The sequence below is a fragment of the Crocuta crocuta genome, unplaced genomic scaffold, assembly GCF_008692635.1.
Source record: "Crocuta crocuta isolate KB4526 unplaced genomic scaffold, BGI_CrCroc_1.0 scaffold154, whole genome shotgun sequence".
NCBI classification, from domain to species: Eukaryota; Metazoa; Chordata; class Mammalia; order Carnivora; family Hyaenidae; genus Crocuta; species Crocuta crocuta.
Genome location: NW_027530545.1, coordinates 867,296 through 877,421, shown reverse-complemented (window position 1 = coordinate 877,421; position 10,126 = coordinate 867,296).

Genomic DNA, 10,126 nt, shown 5'->3' with positions numbered 1-10,126 from the left:
GATGTATTTTATACATTTATGTTATCTAGGTTTTAATTCTCACTGAAAGATTAGCAGCATCTTTTGAGCTAAAGATCTAAACGGAAGTCATTCAGGCACACAGTTCACTATGGGATTTGGATGGACCTTTGCAATAATTTTTAAAGCCATGTTCTTATTCTGTAATCTATTTTGTAAGCTCTGTTGAGAACAACTTTGCTTCAAGAGAAGCAAAGTTCAGGTAATCTCATCATTTGTTCTACCCCCAAGTGCTTAACCCTCTCTCCTTTCTGTGCACACATTCCAATCAGCACAAAGACACCTTTCATTACTTCCTAAAACACCACAACATCAGAATCTTTTGGATTTTTAGATGACCCCAAGATCATCATAAAGGGACTTTGAGACATCTGACAAAGCTCTCTCACAAAAATACTAATTGGATGGAGACACTGGGCTTCTAAATTTAAGCTCTATGTGTATTTAAGGTTGATCGAGATTAACGTGGAAAGAAAAGAGAAAGAAACTAATCCCTTTTCGTTCACTCATTTTTAGTGCTCGAGGAGAGAAATTTTTTAAAGACCAGCTTCAGAAGTTCTGGTGGCCTTCTTGGTTTGCTCCCAGTTTTAGCATTTTCTGATAACAATGCAGAAAAAAAACAACATCTCCCAGAAACCTTGCTTGATGCTCTAAGGGCACAGGAAGGTGAAAATTAGAGAGTACATTAATATACACACTCTCTCTCACACACACAGTGAGAACACAGGAGGAAGGAACAAAAGGAATGAAGAAAGGAAGGGGAAAAGGTGGGAAAGAAGGAAGGAAGGATGACAGAAAAGAGAGAGAGGAGACAGAAATCAGTCTCACAGAGGAAGAATAGAAAAGGAGAAAACTGAGTCACCAGAGCCAATGTCATACTTGTCTCAAATAACTATGTGAAACAAATATGTAACTATAAAAAAAAATTTATCAGCTGAGCCAATGTACCAGATTGACAGTACTGGCTAAAATAGTTAGATGGCATATCTCTGACTAATATAGACAGAGGTGAAAGGAAGTGAGTGAAAAGAGGAAATTCAATTCCGAGAGGAAACAAAAAAAAAGCACGTGATTAAGCCCTTCTATTTAGCTTTAGTATTGGAAAACAGGAAAGGTGCAGTGTTCCCATATAGTAAGCACTCAAAACACGCTACTTGCCTACCTTCTCATTAGGTGGTAAATATGTGTCACATGTCTCCTACAGAATTGTTTGTGAGATTATTTACTTCCTAAAACTTTAGAAGACACAATAGGCTATCTTATCAACTCCACTATTGCAAATGTTCATAAAAAGCTCATGCTTTCACACACATGTTTTGCTATTTCTCCCTTGTGTCTACAGTTTCCATTATCTTCCTCTGATTCCAATTCCTCATCTTTTGTAAATTAATTAGTTTGATCTATTACATATGAAATTGATATTTTTTTTCAATATTAGAAATGGTAGGCCCTACGCATCAGAAAGGATACCATGGTAAGGACCTCTGAAAATCCTCTCTTCCATAAAAGCCGTGAGAACGCTTAGCAAAAATCAGCTTTTGCAGATCTCTGGAAATTAATCAGACTTGCAAAAATCCAGGGTACATTTCCAGAAACCTTGTGGACAGGTATGGAGAAAAAGGCATTTGCTGGATCAATGGCTGCATACCAGATATCAGGGAACGAGTTGATTTTGTTCAGGTAGCTGCAGTTGAAGGCAGCACCAAGTTAAGTTTATGATACTCTTGTCATTCTCCATGATCTGTCTTCTGCACAAGCGAAATAGACAAGTTGAAAGGGGAGTGTAGCAGGAATTATAAGCCTTGAATCTTTTAAGTCCTTAATGGTGGAACTAATTTCTGCAATCACTCTGGATATTGATACTGCCTTTGGTTCACTACTTTCCTGGGTAGAGGTGTTTCTTATAGCTTCCACATGGCCTTTCACACCATAATGGCCCTGCTTCCACAGGTCAGGATACCAAGGTGGGGATTCTGCCAGCTGCTAAGTATGTCTATTCCAATTAAACATTCTGGAACTGGAAAAATAACCACAGGTTGAACCCATTGTGATACAGACCTGACCTCCATGATCATCCCCCCCAACACCGCCTCCTCCCACCACCTCCCCAATTCTAACCGGAGGGTCACAGTGACATTTTAGTTCTCTTAGAATTAGTTTTAGTTCAGAGCCAGTGTCAAATCATCTCTGAAAAGTCTGATCATTTTTTCCCCACTGTACAATTACCCTGGTAAAAGGCACTAGTGCCCTTTGAGGAAGGCTGGGAGAAAGATTAACCATGTAAAATTTTAGTAGTATACTGTAGTCCTTCATTAAGGGGACCTAGGCTTCATTCAGAGGGTTCTGGATCTGTAAACTGGCTCTAATCTAAGAGCTGATTGAGTTTGGTTTGGCAAACAGTTCTCTTACCTTCATGCATATTCATTTTCTTTGCTTTAGTATACCAAACACTGACTTTGAGCCACACAGTAACTCTTGGAACTTTAGAAAATTTTAGAACAGGTAATGGGCAATTATGATCTTGTGGTATATTACTTATCCCTGACAATATATCTTTTATAAAAATAGACACTGTTTTTGAGTGATTGTTAGTATTATAGGACACACTTTTTGGTATCCCTTATTTCTGGCCTCTGTACTACATAATAAAACATTATTTAGTGTTGCGCAGTTTAACTATAGTGCCCTCTTCTTCGGTGTCTGGTACATATTACCCCCGATTGAAGCAAGTTAATATAAAATTTTATCTCTGATTTCCTTTGGTATTAGTGAATTCAACATACCACTTTTCTGATACATCTTTTACTAAATCCAGACAATAAGGTCTGAAATAAGTATTTGGTTTCTCATATATTTAAAGTTTATATAAATGCCATGGTTCTATATTCTTCATCAAACACTATGTTTGAGAGATTGATTCATGTTGATATACACAGCTTCTGTTTGATTATGATTATGGTTTATTATTTTATATGATTACAGTTATTATTTATTTGAGTATGATTGATACACAATGTTATGTTAGTTTCAGATGTACTACTGAAATTAGTGTTTTTTTGTGTGTTTGGTTAAGTGTTCTTTATTTTTAACATGTTCTTTACTTTTACCTCATTTTCAAAATCAAGATTCAAGAATAAAAACTTTCCACTTGGTGACTATTTATTTTTAGAGAGAGAGAGAGAGAGAGAAAGAGAGAGAGTGACCACAAGCGGGAAAATGGCAGAGAGAGAGTAAGAGAATCTTAAGCAGGCTCCATGGTCAGCAAAAAATCTGGCATGGGGCTTGATCTCGAGGCTGCAAGATCGTGACCTGAGCCAAAATCCAGAGTCAGGTGCTTAACCGTCTGACCCTCCCAGGTGTCCCTACCACCAGATGAAATTTTACTTAAAAAGTGTTCATGTATAACAATCATCTTGGTGTCTATGCTGATTTCCTCTCTATGTTAACATTTTCACATATTGATGTCTTCCTGTGTTAGAGAATAGACATTGGACTCAGCCACATTTCAGTTCAAGATCTGCTTTATTTTTTTTGATTACATCCTACTCACCTTATTGGTGAGGAAGGAATTCCCGTGCTAGGGTTATGAGAGTGGCTGAGCACATGGCACCCAATATTGTATGATGAGATCTATAGAAGTTTTTTGGTCACGGTGTATATACTCACATTTTGAATAATTGCTGCACTGGAGAAATTCTCATTAAAACCTGAATAAGACCGAAATGGGCTTTATAGTGGCCAACTTTGCTGTGGAAATAACTTCCAAATTTCAGTGGCTTCCAGTTGCAAAAGTTCATTTCTTGTTTCACAGGAGTTGGTGGCTGGCTTGGATCTGCTCTAATTGGGTCCCTTATTCATGTACTTTTTTTGTTATGAAGTAACAGCCCAATCTGAGATATGCTGTTCACACAGTGGAAAAGAAAGAGTAAATGAGCTATTGAAACCACAAGAAGGCTCTTAAATATTGTGCTGTGAATTGGCATGCAATCATTTCCACACTTACTACATTAGTGAAAGTGAGTTATATGACCAACCATGATGATAGCATCATCAAAGAAAGTACACTTTTACACAAATAACCCCATATCATAAACAAGGATATACACTCTTCTTATAGGGTTATAATTGTGAAAACTAACTCAATCTACCATGTTCCACATGCTTGATTGCAAATATTCATGTCTCATCTTTCTCTGCACAAAGTATATTTGCTTCCTAACAAAGGAACAATTTTCGGATGTGCCAAGAAACACCTAAAAATCCTCATCTCTGCTCAAAATGTGAAGATCATCTCTGCTTCAGGTTTTAATATGGTTTTTCTTGATGGAGAAATCTATGAAATAAAGAATAAGTCTTTTCCCACACACATGGCATATGCTACTGGAACAGCACAGGATAACTTCAGAAGTCCCATTTGGAGAGGGAAGAACGACTAAAAAGTTTAGGGCCAACAGCTATACTGAAATCCCAGGGGATGGAGAAAGCAGAGGACTGTTTCCTGAAGAGGTGGAAATATTCCTTGATTAAATACCTGGATTTCTGTTGCAGACATTTGTTCCATAGTCTACCAATCTTCATTGTATTTGGCTTAGGTTTATGGAGGGTCTACGTTTGTATTACTTGGCCACATCTCTGTTAGCTTTTACTAAGTATTTTCTTCTGGGAGCTAAGCAATTTTTCACTGTGTTTTATGCCTATAGAAACTTGGGGAGTCAAAGTTTATTTTAGGTCTCAAAAGTCTCACATGCATTTAATGCTATCTTTTGTCTGTAACACCTCCTAAACCACATAGTTAGGTTTTTGCTTCCAGTCAACACCATGCACTAATAGCCATACTCACATTTGGATTTTTTTTAATATTAAGTATTATTTTTTAATTTACATCCAAGTTAGTAAGCATATAGTGCAATAATGATTTCAGGAGTAGAATCCAGTGATTCGTCCCTTGCATATAACACCCACTGCTCACCCCAACAAGTGTCTTCCTTAATGCCCCTTGCCTGTTTACCCCATATCCCTACCCACAACCCCTCCAGCAACCTTCAGTTCTCTATATTTAAGAATCTCTTCTGTTTTGTCTCCCTCCCTGTTTTTATATTATTTTAGCTTCCCTTCTCTTATGCTAATCTGTTTTGTGTCTTAAATTCCACACATGAGTTAAGTCATATGATATTTGTCTTTCACTGACTGACTAATTTTGCCTAGCATAATTCCATCCATGTTGTTACAAATGGCAAGGTTTCATTCTTTTTGATTGCCAAGTAATATTCCATTGTATATACATACCACATACTCTTTGTTCATTTATCAGTCAAAGACATTTGGGCTCTTTCAATACTATGGCTATTAAACCATAGTGCTGCTATAAACATTGAGGTGTATGTGCCACCTCGAAACAGCACACCTATATATCTTGGATAAATACCTAGTAGTGCAACTGGTGGGTAGTAGGGTACTTGTATTTTTAATTTTTGATGAACCTCCATATTGTTTTCCAGAGTGGCTTTACCAGTTTGCATTTCCACCAGCAGTGCAAAAGGGTTCCTCTTTCTCCACATCCTTGCCAACATCTGTCATTGCCTGAGATGTCAATGTTAGCCATTCTTACAGGTAGGAGGTGGTATCTCATTGTTGTGATTTGTATTTCCCTGATGATGAGTGATGTTGAGCATCTTTTCATGTGTCTGTTAGCCATCTGTATGCCTTCTTTGGAAAAGTGTCTATTCATGTCTTTTGCTCATTTCTTCATTGGATTATTTGGAGAGGTTTTTTGGGCATTGAGTTTGATCAGTTCTTTGTAGATTTTGGATACTAACCCTTTACCTGATACATCATTTGCAAATATCTTCTCCAATCCATCAGTTGCCTTTTAGCTTTGCTGATTTTTTCCTTTGCTGTGCAGAAGCTTTTTATTTTGATGGGGTCCCAATAGTTCATTTTTGCTTTTGTTTCCCTTGCCTCCAGAGACATGTTGAATAAGAAGTTGTTGTGGCTGAGGTCAAAGAGGTTTTTGCCTGCTCTCTCTCCCAGGATTTTGATGACTTCCCTGTCTTACATTTAGATCTTTCATCCATTTTAAGTTTATTCTTGTGTATGGTGTAAGAAAATGGTCCATGTTCATTCTTCTGCATGTCACTGTCCAGTTTTCCCAACACCATTTGCTGAACAGAATCTTTATTTCATTGGATATTCTTTTCTACTTTGCAAAGATTAGTTGGCCATACTTTTGTGGATCCATTTCTGGATTCTCTATTCTCTTCCATTGATATGAGTGTCTGTTTTTGTGCCAGTACCATACTGTCTTATGATTTCAGCTTTGTAATACATCTTAAAGTCCAGAATTTTGATGCTTCAGCCTTGGCTTTCTTTTTCAGGGTTGATTTGGCTATTTGGGGTCTTTGTTGGTTCTGTACAAATTTTAGGATTGGTTGTTCTAGCTCTGTGAAGAATGCTGGTGTTATTTTGATAGGAATTGCATTGAATATGTAGATTGCTTTGGGTAGTATAGATATTTTAACAGTATTTGTTCTTCCAATACATGAGCATGGAATATTTTTTTCTTTTTTTGTTTGTATTCTTCAATTTCTTAAACTTTCTATAGTTTTCAGTGTATAGATTTTTTACCTCTTTGGTTAAGTTTATTCCTAGGTATTTTATGGGTTTTGTAGCAATTATAAATGGGATCGATTCCTTGATTTCTCTTTCTGCTGCTTCATTATTGGTGTATAGAAGTGCAACCGATTTCTGTGCACTGATTTTATATTTTGTGACTGCTTAATTCATGGATCAGGTCTAACAGCTTTTTGGTGGAATCTTTCAGGTTTTCCACATAGAGTATCATGTTGTCTATAAAGAGTAGAAGTTTGACCTCATCCTTGCAGATCTGGATGCCTTTCATTTCTTTGTGTTGTCTGATTACTGAGGCTAGGACTTCCAACACTCTGTTGAATAACAGCAGTGAGAGTGGACATCCTTGTTGTGTTCCTGACCTTAGGGAGAAAGCTCTCAGTTTTTCCCCTTTAAGGATGATATTAGTGGTGGGTCTTTCATATTTGACTTTAATGATCTTGAGGTATGATCCTTCTATCCATATTTTGCTAAGGGTTTTTATTTGTTGGTTTTTATCAAGAAAGGATACTGTATTTTGTTAAATGCTTTTTCTGCATCTATTGAGAGGATATGATTCTTGTTCTTTCTTTTATTAATGTTATGTATCACACTGATTGACTTGCAAATATTGAACCAACCTTGCATCCCAGGTTTAAATCTCACTTTATCATGGTGAATAATTCTTTTAATATTGGATCTGGTTGGCTAGTACCTTGTTGAGAATTTTTGCCTCCATGTTCATCAGGGAAATTGGTCTTTAGTTCTCCTTTTTAGTGGCATCTTTGTCTGGTTTTGGAATCAAGGTAATGCTGGCCTCATAGAATGAGTTTGGATGATTTCTTTCCATCTCTTTTTTCTTTTTTTTTTTTTCTTTTTTTTTTTGGAACAGCTTCAAAATGATAGGTGTTAACGCTTCTTTCATTCTTTGGTAGAATTCCCCTGGAAAGCCATCTGGCCCTAGGCTTTTGTTTTTTGGGAGTTTTTTGATTACTAATTAAATTTATGGACTGATTATGGGTCTGTTGAAATTTTCTATTTCTTCCTGTTTCAGATTTGGCAGTTTATATATTCCTAGGGATTTATCCATTTCTTTCAAAGTATGCAATTTTAGCATATATTGCTCATAACATTCTCTTAGTATTGTTTGTATTTCTGCAGTGTTTGTAATGATCTCTCCTCTTTAATTTTTGATTTTATTTATTTGGGTCCTTTTCTTTCCTTTTTCTTCTTTTTTTCAATATATATATTTTTATCCTTTTTCATCAGTCTAGCTAGGGGTTTAGAAATTGTGTTAATTCTTCCCAAAAACCAACTTCTTGTTTTATTGATCTGTTCTACTGCTGTTGTTATTGTTTAATGTATCATTGATTGTTGTTTAATCCTTATCATTTCCTGTCTTCTGCTGGTTTGGGGCTTTATTTGCTGTTCTTTTTCCAACTCTTTAAGGTGTAAGGTTAGGTTGTGTATCTGAGAACTTTTTTCCTTCTTTAGGAAAGCCTAGAATGCTATATACTTACTTCCCTCTTATGGCCATTTTTGCTGCATCTCAAAGGTATTGGATTGGGTTGTCATGTTATCATTTTCATTGGCTTCCATGTACTTTTTAATTTCCTTTAATTTCTTGGGTAACCCATTCATTCTTTAGTACGGTGTTCTTTAATATCCAAGCATTCGTGATCATTCTAAATTTTTTCTTGTGGTTGATTTCAAGTTACGTAGCATTGTTGTCTGAAAAATTGCACAGTGTGATCTCAATCTTTTTATACTTGTTGAGGGTTAATTTGTGTCCCAGTATGTGATCTCTTCTGGACAAGGTTCCACTGATACTCTAGAAGAATGTGATTTCTTCTTCTTTAGGATGAAATGTTCTCAATATATCTGTTAAGTCCATCTGGTCCAGTGTGTTATTCAAAGCTATCAGTTCCTTGTTGATTTTCTGCTTAGATGATCTGCCCATTGCTGCAAGTGGAATGTTGAAGTCCCCTATTATTATGGTATTATTGTAAATGCATTTCTTTATGTTTGTGATTAATTCAATTATATATTTGGATGTTCCATTTTGTAGGCACAAATGTTTATAATTGTTAGATCTTCTTGGTGGGTAGACCCCACCAAGATATAATGATATAATGTCCTTCTTCTTCTCTTTTTACAGTCTTTATTTTAAAATCTAGTTTTTCTGGTGTAAGTATGGCTACTCCAGTTTTTTGTTTTGACAACAGAGTGATAGATGTTTCTCCATCCCTTCACTTTCACTCTGAATGTCTAAAATGGGCCTCTTGTAAACAACATATAAATGGACCTTGTTTTCTTATGCATTCTGATACCCTATGTCTTTTGATTGGAGCATTTAGTCCATCAACATTTAAAGTGAGTACTGAAAGATATGAATTTATTGCCATTGGGTTGCCTGTAGAGTTGGAGTTTCTGGTGGTGTTCTCTGGTCCTTTTAGTCTTTGTTTCTTCTGGGTTTTTTTGTTTTGTTTTGTCTTTTCTTCCCTGAGAATGTCCCCTTTAAAATTTCTTGCAAGGCTGGTTTAGTGGTCACAAACTCCTTTAGCTTTTGTTTGTCTGGAAACTCTTTATCTCTCCTTCTGTTTTGAATGACAGCCTTGTTGGATAATGAATTCTTGGCTGCATATTCTTCCAATACAGCCCATTGAATATATCTTGTAACTCCTTTCTGGCCTGCCAAGTTTCTGTGGATAGGTCTCCTGTGAAATTGATCTGTATTCTCTTATTGGTTAAGGACTTTTTTTTCCTTTGCTGCTTTCATAATTCTTTCCTTGTCTGTGTATTTTGTGAATTTGATTATGATATGAGTTGCTGGTGGTCAATTTTTGTTTAATCTAATGGGAGTTCTCTTTGGTTCTAAGATTTTGATGTCTGTGTCTTTCTCTAGATTAGGAAAGTTTTCCACTAAAACTGGGTCACAAAAACCATCTATCTCTTTTTCTGTCTCTTCATTTTTTGGGACTCCTATGATTTCGATGTTACTCCTTTCTAATAAATCACTAAGTTCTCTAATATTTGTATCGTGCTCTTTTGCCTAAGCTTCCCTCTTTGTTTCTGCTCCGTTATTCTCCATAATTTTGTCTTCTATATTGCTGATTCATTGCTCTGCTTCATCCATCCTTTCTTCTGTGGCATTCATTTGAGATTGTATCTTGGTTATAGCATTTTTAATTTCTTTCTGACTAGATTTTACTTCTTATCTCCACTGAAAGGGATTCTATGCTTTTTTCAACCTTAGCTGGTATTCTTATTATTGTGATTCTAAATTCTAATTCAAACATCTTGCTTATATCTGTGTTGATTAGCCCCTGGTTATCATTTCTTCTTGTTCTTTCTTTTGGGGTCTTTCGTCTTGTCATTTTGGAGAAAGAAAAAGAATCAATAAAATTAAATTAAAAATTAAAAACAACGCAAAAAATAAAGAAGCTAAATCCTAGGTGTATTTTGGTCTGGTTGTTGAAAGAAGCTTGATAGAGTAGACAAA